Source organism: Falco peregrinus, chromosome 14, assembly GCF_023634155.1.
Source record: "Falco peregrinus isolate bFalPer1 chromosome 14, bFalPer1.pri, whole genome shotgun sequence".
In the NCBI taxonomy this organism is placed as follows: domain Eukaryota; kingdom Metazoa; phylum Chordata; class Aves; order Falconiformes; family Falconidae; genus Falco; species Falco peregrinus.
Genome location: NC_073734.1, coordinates 20,071,276 through 20,084,705, shown reverse-complemented (window position 1 = coordinate 20,084,705; position 13,430 = coordinate 20,071,276). Strand labels below are relative to the sequence as shown.

The 13,430-nt window shown below is 45.9% G+C and overlaps 1 protein-coding gene across 1 annotated transcript in view; it reads right to left on the bottom strand.

Annotated features, from left to right (window-relative positions):
• The window catches only part of CHD9 (chromodomain helicase DNA binding protein 9), a 99,699-nt gene extending 92,904 nt beyond the window's left edge, over positions 1 to 6,795 (bottom strand). The window contains 1 exon segment of the mRNA XM_055818474.1: positions 6,559 to 6,795. The gene's annotated coding sequence lies outside the window, so the exon portion shown is untranslated.
• Positions 6,796 to 13,430: the final 6,635 nt, after the last annotated feature.

The window sequence follows — 13,430 nt, the reverse complement described above, 5'->3', positions numbered from 1 at the left end:
CTAAGACTGATAATTCCCCCATGTTCTTTTCTTCAGGTTTGAATATCACTAAAAACTTTTTTGTTTAAGAGATCTGCCCATAGATCTTAGCTTATCTGTACAAAATATGAATGCCTCTTTTTACCCTCTTTAATTGTCAAAAGGGTTAGAATAACATATTCATTGTAACTTATTTGTTATTTACAGCTTACTTCTGGTCACTAGGAAGACTGTTACACAAGCTTACTTATACATTATTTCTTTTCAAAAATCCTCTTGGTGCTGCTCAGATTTCTGATTTGAGTATTACAGGGTTTTTATAGTTTTGTCATAAGTTTCAGCATTGCACCTTAAATTACATCTACAACATACGTTTCTGAAATCCGGTATCTTTCCTGAGTAACTACGTTGGCATTTTAAGACCTAGAGAATCATTTGCATTGAAAACTAGAAAAAAAAAAAAAAAAAAAAAAAAAGTGCCTTCTCATTTTCACGTGGCCTAAACCAAGATTTCATTACAAAACATCAGAGACAAAAGACTTCACAGCATAGCCCTCTTTCAATTCACAATCACACAGTACACTAACTTCCAATAATTCTCATGTTCTAGCCTGATAAGGATCTTTGTGAACTGCTGCAAGTTAATAATCCAGAAATACAAACTAGAACAATGCACAGAATCACGTTTATTTTACAGATGCCTATGGATCACGATCTACAAGTACAGGCCAACAGTTGTGAAGACACTGACAGACAGAAGTCCCCTCTGTGAAAAAAGGAGCACAATTTCAAATCTTGACACAAGCGGATTAGGGTACCATGATAGTACTCTACTGAACAGCACAGATTCAGACTCCCCACTCCATTAGCCAGCATAAGGAGTTTCATCTGTAACTGAAGTCTATACCTCTCAGAGAGAGGCTGCATACATTTGTTCTGTTTAAAAAAACCCAACTATTTCCAAGGAGATTCGATATGAAAGTTTCTCAGAAAAGTTCCTCCCAAGCACATGTTAAGGAAGGGATGAGTTTGTGATTTGTTCACTATCCTCCTCTTAAATTAGGCAATCAACTGAACCTGGTAATAACTCAAGCAAAACAGTATTTTTCATCTTGTTTCATGGTTTCCAGCACACACAAGACATGCTCCTCAATTCACCCGCAACAGATAGAGACTCCAGGCAACTTCTACTGTAACATCAAGACTCTGCCACAGGAGTCTGACAAAGTGGACTTTTTTAAGAGACCTTCCCAGGGGAAGGGACAATACTCATCTGTCCCTCAAGGGAATCTATTAATTATTTCTTAAAACTTACCTAAAAATCTAGCTCCGAAGCTAAATTTTAGTTTAGCTTCTGAAAACCAGAAAAAACAAATACTTTCAAAAACTACATGCTGAAACCAGCAACATCATAGTATATGGAATCAGGCCCACTGTCATACCTAACACAATTTTTAATGTTGGCGGAAGCCACTAACTACAATGGCTTTATTACGTGGTAACGGAAAACAAAAATATATCCTACTTAATTCTCAGATTTCTTCTGACATATGGAATATCAGATGGGTAGATTTTCATGCCATTATACAGATGTAATCTTTCTGAAGCTTAAAACTTTCTTCATTAGGGAGTCAGGGATCAAATGTAGTAATATAATTTCCTCTTCAAAAGCCATTTGCAGAATAGATTTTGGAGGAATTACTGAATTTTAGTGACCAGTTTAAGAGTGAACCAACCTTTTAATACTGTTCATGCAATACAAGAAAAAGCACCCAAGAATGCATTGCAGAAGGAAATAATTTGCTAACCAGAGTTACTACATTTTCTAATATGACTCAGTTAAAGAACACAGTCAAAATTACTATTTGTCTTCAAAAAAAGGATGGGAAGATTTTTCCATCTTCCTGCAAATGTTAGCTGTTGATTTAAAACTAGAACAAAAGCATGTATCTTGAAAAAAGAAAGATGCATGTACACTGGCAGCCTAAAGACAGCAATATTTGGTATCTCTTTGGTAACCTGTATGAATAAAGTTGAAGATCAACACTTCTGCTCACAGACAGATGTCATAACACACCAATATCTTTCTGCTGAGTTCTGAAGATAAAAAAAAAAATTGTTCCCTTATAACTTGTTTCTTGCACCTTGGTAAGTGAATATAATGTAAAGCAGCACTGAAAAGTGGAGCTGTGTTCCAAGGTGCTGCCAAAAGCAGCCACTTAGTTGATCACTAAAGCTCGTTCCATCTGAATATTACTATAGATACGTTTTGATAGTACTACCGAGATGCCAAAGTTTCTGAAGTCAAGCTACAGCTTCAAGAACCACACTGCTAAAAAACGTTTGACTTTGAGTTGGTCTTCTGCAAGTTTTCAACACTGTTACTCAAAACCACGGTGATTGTAAAGCACATACTTTCCTCATGTCACAGTTTAGAAAAAAAATACTGCTTAAAAAAAGATTTCTCCTCCCTGCACTACTGAAAATAACAAAGTCACATGTTCAGCCTGTGTGACTTTTGGCCAGCTCGCTCTCACATTTATGAATTGGCCAGATGGACAAAATATGAGAATCCTGCTATTCCTTCAGCCAAAGCATGAGCTGCAAACTCTTTCCAGTGGCTCTTGTATCAGCAAAAGGATGACTCCTTAGCATCATAGTTTCTTTTGCGGAAGGCGTAAGAGGATACTTTATTAACAGCCTAAAATATTTCCAATAATCCTAACTATCAATTCTTGAACGTTTGACTAAATAAACAGATGGTTTCTCCATTACCCATTTATTTGCGCACAGTTACCCGGAATTCCTGAAGCACCGTTTCTAACTACAGGAAGAGCACTAGAAAACAGAATGAAAGCGCACAACATGAGCCCAAGAAAGTGTGAGATTTCTAAGTGTTCATTAAGCTCACAGCTCTATAGTTTGATAGAGCAGAGACCGTTAATAGGACAAATACAGCTAAGTCAGTAGAAGAATATAAAGCATCCACAAAGCCAGTTTGGTTAGAAAAGAGGCTGAGTGCTAAGGGCTACCCGATTTCAGTTAAACACAGAAAAATATTTCAACTGGATGATTTATGAACATAAGAACCAAACATTACCGAGAATTTATTTCATATATAGTGGTGGAAAGAAGTAGAATACTGCAATCCAGTGATGAATAGGATCATGCTATTTGACTCCACCAGATTCAACTTATCCTAAATTGTATGAAAAGTATCAAAGACAGCCAAAGATGCAGTGTTTGGACACTTATTTCTACAAGACTGATATCAAAGAATAAAATGCACTGTAAGGAACCGGATCCATAAAACATATAACTGTCCAGCTTACCTGTACTTTTGAAGTGTCTGAAGGATACATATACTCTAATTATAAGAAAAATTTGTACTGTAAAATTGTAACACACTAAAAAAAATAATATCTTTCAACTATTTCTGTAAAACAAGTAAGAACAAAAGTGCATCTATTTACTTCATGGGCTGTACAAACAAGGTAATTTTAAAGCAGCATGTCAATGTTTTCGTTTTAAGCTGCCTGCATCACTAACTTGTCTCTCACTGAAAGAAACCAATGAACAATGCTTGTTTTAGGGCCTCTATAGTCTCTTGGTAGTGGTTCATCTTTTAGATAACATCACTAAAAATACTTTTTAAAAACCACACAGTGCTTTCATCAACATTTCTCCATGACTGAGTTCCTGGACTAATTTTCAAGAGCATTTAGCACCAGCAGCTCATGTGAAATGAGTAGGTGCTGAGAATCCTCAAAATTCTTGAAAAATTGTAAGACTTAAAATTCCAGTTCTTTTTACAGTAAAAACGACAGCTTTACTCAGAGTGAAGTTAATACATCTTCATCATGAAGAGCAGCATAAATTCTTATAAACAGAACTACTTGGTTAAACACAAACAAGTAAGTTCGCACAAAGCAAACCAGCGCAGAAGTACTGTATCTACTTACGTGCCCGCCCTTATCATCTTATATACGCTAAGTAAATTGATGTAGCTTACATAGCAATGGGGAAGAAAAAGAGAAAGCTACTTTGTATTTACTTTAAGGTTAGAGAGTTCACAATGGGCAGCAATCACAGAGTTCTTGGTATCTGAAGTTCACATCCTACCTTACTTCCCACTAACTTCTCTGTGCACCCTTGATTTATATGTAGAGCCTGGCACATGGATCCCAAGACTGGTTAACTTCAAGAACACGTATGTTAACTTTTGCTCTTTGGTTTACAAAAACTGGGCACTGAAGCCATTGGCTCTTTGGAAGCCTCATCTGCCAGATACAGAAACAATGAAAGTCATCATGCTATAGTTGGGGGTGTGCAAAAACTTTGTGAGCTGGCAAAACTAAAAGATACTAAATTGCTACTCTTTCTTTAACAACAAATAAAGTATAAGATAGGAAGAGTTATTCATTTTAAAGTATTTACCTTGCGAAAGGAACTAGTGAAATGTTGATCTATGCACCAATAAATTAAAACTCAAGAGCCAGGCTAAAAATCCAGATCTTGCCCAAAGATGACCAAATGTTAATATTTTGCCTTGAAGACTAAACCTATTTCTATATTTGCATACAAATGATTACATGTAAAACAAGGTGAAATAACTGTTCTACCTCACACCTGCCAAATGGGAACTTGATGGTGTCAAATGACACAGGTTTAAAGAACAGATGCAGAGAGCTCTTAGGACTGAGGGCCTAGTTTTCCTGAGAGGAGGTTTACTTGTTATGGCTGCTTCTTACAAAGTCTCAAAAAAGACACAAGAGGAGAACTAGAAACCTTAGCCTTTCACAGATTGTTATTTTGTCCTCGATGAGCACCCATTATAACACTGACGGGTTCAGATCTCTTCTACGTGAGGGAGGGAGGCTGAGTTGTATTTTCTCACCCTGCTGAAGTTAAACAACATTCATCAACCAGAGGAAGTTTTTAGTTGCTAAAGATTCAAGGTGCTTACAACACAAAGACAGTGAGGAGCACAAACTGTTTCTTACGGATGGAAAGCGTACGCATCGACCTCGATGTCAAAGCTATACAGCCAAAGAGAGGATTCGGACTCTCTCCACCTGGTTTTTATTCCTGTTCACAAAAATGTGCGTGTGAGGAGGGAATGAAGAGGTGTTAACATTTCACCGCTTCACACCTCAGTAGGAAATAGCTTAATTTCTCCACCTCACCAGAATAAAGACGCATGCCACCCCTCCACCCAGCACTACAACGCAAACAGCACAGAGCTAGCCTCAAAACCCTCCCCTGGCCATCCCTGAAGGAAGCCAGCTTGCGGCCCCTACCTGGAAAATGCCAGCCCATAAACTCCAGCCTCACACTTTCGTGGCCAAGTCCAACCTCCACCAATGGAACCCGCAGCCACATGCCACCGGTTCTCCTCACCCCAGCCATGCTCCGGCGCAGAGGGCCGGCAGGCGGCATGCCCATCTCCATCTCTCCCATCTCCACCCCTCCCTTCCAGCTCCTCTCCCCAGCTCCCACGTTTTCTGCTGTCATGGATCCAAGCCAGCGGGCTGCCAAACTCAGCTCCCACCGCTTTGCTCGCCCTGGCAAATTACTGTGTTTCCTCCCTCTGCCCACCTCTGTTACCTTGCGTAGTGAGAAACCAGGTCTGACATTAATGCTTTTCTGCCTGGGAGGGAGCCACACTCCCCCCACCCCCACACAGCCCCCTTCCCAGAGCAGAATATCCGGGGGGGCTGGGGGTATTCCCACCCTACCCCCCTCCAGCCACCCCTCTCTCTCGCTGAGGGCTGAGGAACCTCTGACCTCCGCCTCCCCACAACCCCTTCCCTCGGCCCTGCCATCTTCTTACCTGAGCGAGACCGGGGGTAGGTCACGCCGCCCCTCCGGGTGGGCTCGATCCCTCCCCTCCAAACTTTGCCCCCACCCGCCGCCCGCGGGGCAGGGGGGCCGGGGTCCGCATCCCCGGGCACCGCCGCCCGCCCCGCCGCCTCCACCCTGCCCCGCTCCACCCCCGCCGCCCCCGGGAGCGGCTCGTCGGGCCGCCACCCCCCCCCTTCTCCTCCCACCACCGTCGGCGAGCTGCAAGGGACCGGCGAGCAGCCCCGCGCCCGCCGGCCCCGCCGCCGCCGCTGTCGGCGAGGGGCGGAAGCGGGTCGCGGCGGCGCGGCGGGCAGAGCCCGGGCGGCCGGCGGAGCCCAGGCGGCGGGGCAGAGCCCGGGCGGCGAGCAGGCCGCGCCGCGCCGGCCCCCGGCGGCGGGGCGGGAGGGGGGGGGAGCGGCTGACGGGGCGCCGGGGCCAGCCGGTGTCTCCGACACCTGGAGCGCGGCCTGCACCGGAGGTGGCGAGGAGCAGCCCGTCCCTTCGCACGTACTCACCGCCGGGTTCGCCATTACGCGGCGGCGGCCGCCCGGCAGGAGGCACACGCGCGGGGAAGCAGAGAGGAGATGCCCCGCGCCTGACAGCTCCCCGCCGGGGCGGCCTTGGGCAGACGCGGCGGCTCAGAGGCGGCGGCGACGGCTTCCCCTCCCCCCCCCCCGGGGATTCCCCCCGCCCCCCCCGGCGCGCAGGGAGCCGCTGGCCGAGAGCGGCACTTACCGGGTGGCAGGGTGGCTGGCGCAGGCCGGGAGAGGCGGGCGGGCGGCGGCGGAGCGGGCGAGGGCGGCGCGGCGTGACTCGCTCTCCTCCCCCCGCCGCCCACTGCGCAGGCAGGGCGGGAGGGGCGCCCGGGCTGTGGGCGAAGTTTCACTCGCTCCGCGCCGCGACCCCACCGGCCCCAGCGAACCCGCGGGGACGGGCCGGGGGGCGCATTTGCATATTTGTCACCCCCGCGCTGATTGGCCGCCCGCGCGGGGGCCGCCGCGCGCTGACACGGCGCCTCGGGAAGGGGGGGGGGGAGCGGGGTGTGAGCGGCGGCGGCGGCGGCGCGGGGCGGGGCGGGGGGGCGGCGGCGGCGCGGGGCCGGCGGGGCCCGGGAGCGGGGGGAGCGGAGGAGGAGTGAGGCCGCGGGCAGGGGAAGGGGTGTGCGCGGGGAGGAGTGTGCGCGAGGGGCGGAGAGGGAAAACGGGAGCGTGCGAATTTCCTTCCCGAGACACCTTCGGCTCACGCCGCAGCCCCCGCGGGAGGGGGCACCCCGAGCGGGGCGGGGGCAGCCGCCGCGGAGCCGATAAAATGGTGCGTGCGCGGCGGCGGGCCGAGCCCATCCAATATGGCCCCCTTCGCCGGCAGAAGCCAATCCCGGCCGCCTTTACTCCGCAGGCCCCGGCAGAGGCCGGGCCCGGGAGGGTGGGCAGGCCCCGCAGATGAGCGACGGCCGGCCGGCGGGGCAGACCGGGGCGAGGTGCCCGCGGAACTCCGGCGCGGCCCCGCGGGGCGCTCAGGCAGCCGCTGCCGGCGGTTTCCTCACGGCGGGCGGCCCAGCGCCCGAGGGAGCGCCGAGCCCGCCTGGCCGCCGGCGCTGCAGCCGCGGCGTTACCTCACGGGAGCGGGGCTCCCGCGGCGGCCAGCGCGCAGACCGGCCCTCGCTGCGTTAAAATACTCGTGTTCGTGGGGCACCACCGCCGGCTGGCCGAGCCCCCTCCCTGGGGAGAGCGTGCGCCACTGGGTTCCGCTGTGTGTGACCTGCGGGTGGCACCACCGGCTTCTGCGGCGGATGCCGGGTGCTCCCGGCGGGGAGAGCGGGAGGATCCTCGCCTCGGGGAGGGACGCGGGGGTGGGCGCCCCGCAGGGCCAGCGCCGCCTCGGGCGCGGCCTGCCAGCCTCCTGCGGCTGGGTCGCTCCAACGTGCTGGCCGGGCACACGCGTTCCTACAAAGGCTTTACTGTCCCATTATATATATATATATTTTTTTCAACCATACAAAGCAAGAGTGCGTTAAAAGGTAAGTTTTGTTTTCAAGATCAAAATGTAGCAGTTCACAAAGCACTTCTACATTGGTATTAAAGAATCTTGAAGGGCAGAGTTGTTAGCGCACACGTTTCCCCGTGGCAGGAGACGATAAGAAAAAGCTGGAGGAGTGCGTTTCAAGTTTCTAGCGTGGTTGGAAGGAGCATCACTCAAGCATTTGTTTAACCTACAGTGGCATGTAAACAGGAGAAAAAAAAAAGCTGTTTAGGTGAGCCCTTACATAACTGGCTGCATTGACCGAAGGAGCAAGTTAAGAATTTGAGGAATACAAGAGAATTCCTCCTTACCTACACTTGGATGTTGTGCCTGGGAGGACTGTATGCACAGTAGTTGGGAAGAATCTCACCCTAAGGCTTCCTTCTGTAGCCTGCTAGCAGGGAACTGGGGATATACTTATTGTTCTCTCCAACCTGTTGCTTCTGTATTTAGAATATCTTTCAAGAGAAGAGTTTGTCATTATACCCAGTATCAGGCTTCTTGTGTGTCTTACATGCTTAATTATATATTTTAATACATTAATTGATTCCAGGGCTTCCAAACAGCTCAGCTGGGCTTCCGTAGATGCAAGTGGAAGGTAGGTTCTTAGCGTTCGTTCAGAAGACAAGCCTTTAAGCTACTCAAAGGTTCTAGCTTTACAGCACCTTTGCCGTTCTCCCTAACTCTCAATTTCTTCATGGCTAAAACTTTAATCTTGTTGTCAGGCTGTTCAGAAAAGTTACTGTTAACAGTTACACTGAAGTTTCTGTTACTTTCTTCTTTTAGCCAGCCCCATAGATTTTCCTTCTTTTTAATTTCCCTTTCTCTCACTAACAATTGAGAACAACTTCAAAAAATGAACATGCCTGATTCATGTCTCCGTTCTTTTAACTTTCACAGAAAAAGAAGCAAGTACTTTGTGAAAAAAAGGCAGCCTTCACCCTTTCATTAGAATTAGCCAGGCAATTGTAGTACTTCCTTAATAAAGCTATCAACACTATTGTAACATTGTGAAGGGCTCTCAGCTGTAGATAGTGTGAATGGTAATGTCATAAGTTGAGAGCACAGGCTTAGAATCATAAATCACATGAATGACTGGAAATAGGATCATGCGACTGGTTATTCGGTTGCTCAAAAGGACATTGAATCTCATGAACACTTAATGTCTGGATGGGTCCTCTCAGAATTTAGAAAACAAAACAAACCAGGTTTCTTAAATGTACAGAATGAAATATTGATTTTTGTTTTGGGCTTCATTTTCTTAAATGTGCCGGTACCTCAGCAGTTTTGGAGATAGCTTTTGCACAGTGTTAAACTTCTATCAAAACTTCTGCCACTTTATATCATCACCCTGAAAGCCTACTATTGTTTCAAACAATCGTAATTTTACTGGGTTTAAACTTCTGCCACTTTATATCACCACCCTGAAATTCTACTATTATTGCAAACAATAGTGCTTTTAGCAGGCTTTATACGTGTTATGAGAGCTTCGTTTTCTCAGCGCCACTGCTTAACAATATAATTACATTGCCTTGATCCATCATAGCTTACAGATGACTCTTCTAAAATGTTGGGTTTGGTAAGAGTGGAAGAATACTTTGTCCCTCCTTTATTTTCCAGAAGTGTTTTTCTTCAGATATCCCACGTATGACGGAGTTAGGATATGTGCATTTTTTGTGTTCTGGACTCTCACAGAACTACAGCAACTTATTCAGACTTAGGATTTACCATGTGCGTGCCTTGTAGCGCATTGTAATCTATAGAGGGAGAAGTCCTGTGGTGTACTCAGAACAAGGGCACTCATCCTTTTTTCTGTGAGTGTGGGATAAAGTTTTCTAAGAAAGAATAACAGAGGAAGTCAGTTGCTGCACTTACCTGGTTTCCTGTACTCTGGTTGTCTGTGGAAGTTGCTGCAGGGGTGTTGAGGTCAGGGCTGCAAATATAGGTTGGAAAAGACCTTTAAGGTCATCGAGTCCAACCATTGACCTAGCACAGCCAGGTCCACCACTAAACCACGTCCCTAAGTGCCACATCTACACATCTTTTAAATGCCTCTGGGGATGGTGACTCAGCCACTTCCCTGGCCAGCCTGTTCCAGTGCTTGACAACCCTTTCAGTGAAGAAGTTTTTCCAAATACCCAATATAAACCTCCCCTGGCACAACTTGAAGCCATTCCCTCTTGTCCTATGGCTTAGTTACGTGGGAGAAGAGACTGACACCCACCTCCCTACGACCTCCTTTCAGGTACTTGTAGAGAGCGGTAAAGTTCACATGCGACTGATTCAGCTGCTGAGATTCCACTGTTGCCAAGTGACTGCTTTGATCCTTCTCAGTAGCTGCTCTGTGTGACGGGAAAGGAAAGAGCAGCTGTCTGCACAGATTGCTGCTATTAGAGCAACTCTTTATATGTCTTTGTAGACAGGCTCTAAAAGCCTAGTAGGAATGTGTGATGCAGGTGAGGACTTGTAGTGCCATGCAAACCGAGCCCTTGCTGAGGTGTTTTGGCTGTTTGGTGCATTGCCTCTGCAACCTGCAGCATGAATAGGGAACAAAATGCTTTCTCTAGATGGCTTTTGGAGCCATTAACGAGTCTGCAAGGGGAGGGTAAGATCACGTCCTTTTTTTTCCCCTCTGATTATATTCAAGTCATGGGTTCCCATACAGTTCAGACTGGGGAGCTCTGCTCGTTTCGCCGTGCTGTTGGCTAGCAGTTCGTAGGTCTCTTTGATCTGGATATATACTGGAACTCCCTCAAGGAGCAGCTATGCTGTGCACCTGCAGATGTGAAACGCTGCAGATGCAAAGTAAGTACAAGGAAGCAGATGGTTTCTCTCATGGCCTTGCAGAGACAGATGCAAACCAGGGTATGGTTATAAATCTGTTTAGATTAGGACAAAATTTACTTCTTTTGAGCCTATGTGTGGGAGCAATGGCATCCCGGTGTATGGATCAGAAAGAGAAGCTGGGATTCTGTATATAAACCTTTCATATTGTGATAAACCACGACAAATAAAAATCTGATTGCTAATTTAATGTGCGAGTAATCTCCTTTGTAAGTTGGAAGTCTCTTGGCAGCTAGAATATTTTACTCACAGGATGGTATGTCCTAAAAATTTACCTGGCAGCTGGATACCGCTGATTTAAATTGAGTAAACCTGCAGTCAGGGTATCAAAATGCTGATTTCTAAACCGGCTTCCACTGTTGGTTCCTCAAACACCTGCATCTGTAGTTTGATTGCCTGCCACAAGGAGAGCCACAAGAACCCCTGCTAATTGATCAAATCATGATAGTACTAAAATGAAGTCTGCCGTGAAACAGGCAGTGAGAAAGGAGAACATACTCAATCTGAGCTTCCTGGAAAAGTATTCTTGTACTAAATCATGTTTTCTTTAAGAAATTTAGAAAGCGTATTTTCTAGGGGATTGCTGGTAATAAGCAATTTTAGGTTTTGGCAAAGGTTTGCTGCGTTGTCTTTTGAGACATCAAGTTCATGTCTTGATAGACTGAGGCCAGTTTGTGAATCTGGGTGCTAAGACTGCAGATTTGTGAACTGAGGTTTAAAGTCTGGCGTGTAAAAATCACATTCAAAGAAAAAAGGTGATACAGGACCTCTTCTAGGCACATGTGTTAGGAAGAAAGTAGCCCTTTAAGACCAGAATTAGGGCTTTCGGTGACCAGGTGGAGCACACAGCTGAAGGTCATCAGACTCTCTTTTGGGCTACATAAGAAAACCCTGAAGCGTTGTTGCAGATTTTTTGTACGGTGGTTGAATGTGGAGGAGTTCTTAAGAAAGAAGGGGAAGTAACAGAAGTAGAAATAGTAGGTAAGAGGTTTTATTAAAGTAGAAACATGTTGGAGATTTTAGGCTGTTTCTAGGGGAAGCCTGGAAGTGGCTTGAGTGATCTGGTAATAGGTTGAGTAATTTTGAATTGTGTTAGTAAGAAAGATGCTGAATGTGAATACGGTAGTTTGGATTTTTCAAAAATGTGTCTTTCCTGGTTTTATCTTTAATTTTCTGTTGTTTGTTCTGTAGAAACTGAATGGATATGCTATTGCTTCATTTTTGAACATAGAGCTTAGAGTGAGTGTAGTATTCTCTTTGAACTTTTGTGTTGCTAAATACTTTTTACTAGGTTTCATTTACTGTAGGACTAACTATCTGTGTTTATTGTCCCTGGGCTGGCTTCAAAGGTAGCTGGAGATGGGAACTGCTTGAATTTAGGAAATTTCTAGAATATCCTTAAGTAAGGACTAAGTAGTTCTTATGAGGAGGAGAAAGGAGAGGGGTAGTATTTAAGGGAGTTGAAGTAAGCTGTATTTTTTTTATGAGTATTTTTTTTTTTAATGAGAAGACCTTTTCTGTAGGTGTCTGGCTCCTGACTGTAAGATGGTGACAGGTCTCTTCCTAGAACTGAATTCTCTTCTTTGCTGTGGTTTTCCTTTGCTTTTCTCTTTGATAGTGGAACGTTCAAAGAGCTATTTTTAGGTGTTGTGAGACAAGACTGTCTACTGGAAGGGATATTTGAGTAGTTACAGCCACAGGGTTTTCTTTCAAAAAAACGGATGAGGGTTAGTGGCAACTTCTACTCCCTGGTGAAGGCTTTTGATGCTTTTAGTCATGTGAAAGTGGTAAGGGTATACTATCAGAAAATCAGATAAGTGTTAAAGATTCAAAGTCTCTGGTGAAAGTATGGTAAGGAGTGGGAAGAAGGGGCAGTATCATTGTGGAGCTTTATCTGATTCTGAATACGAGATAGGGAAACACTTCAGGCAAATCAGAAAGGAGGTTTAGAAACTCTTCAGGTCATTTGTAAAAAATGTGACAGTAAGTTACTAGTTTGTCAGCTGCTGTATTCTGGGACTGTAGTAGGGAAGGAACTCTGCTGAAGGAAAACCAAAGTTGCAGTCAAGAACAGTTGCACTATAGCTAGGGTTACTAATCATAATCAATAGGCTCATTAGGTTACTAATCATAATCAATGTGGGACTTGCCTGCGTAGCTCTACTAAACTTCTTAGGGTTTTAGCTTCAGGATGGTTTTCAGTCCAAAACTAAAGTCGGACAGTATTCCGGCCCCTTGAACTTGTCAGAAAGCACAGTAACTCATGTGTGCTGGTATGATCGATGCACTGGGTTCTCCTAGGCACCTCTGGAAATACTGCTTTAGGTAATATGGACATTCATATTAGTATGCACAGCATCATCAATTGTGAGCAGCGTGTGAAGTAAATCCCTTAAATGTTACATTTTAATGCATGACTTTGGTGTGGAATGCTGTTTGTTTCCTGACTTTATACGAAGTGTACTGCCACAAAAGAGGCAACAAACTGTTAATTATCTTATGCTTTACTCTTATTGTCCATTTACTCTTTATGTAATAATAAGCTGTTGAAATAAACCCTGGAAATTGACTTGTTACTTGCAGCGCAGCGTGCATGTATTGCCTTGTGAGAGCCCTGCCATCACAGATAGGTGTCTGGAGGGTTTGGGTTTGATACCCTAGTTTTACGTGAGGCATTCATTTATCTGATGTGGCCTGGTAAAGCAGACCGTGACTGGGCAGTATGAACGGGTGCTCGAAACCAG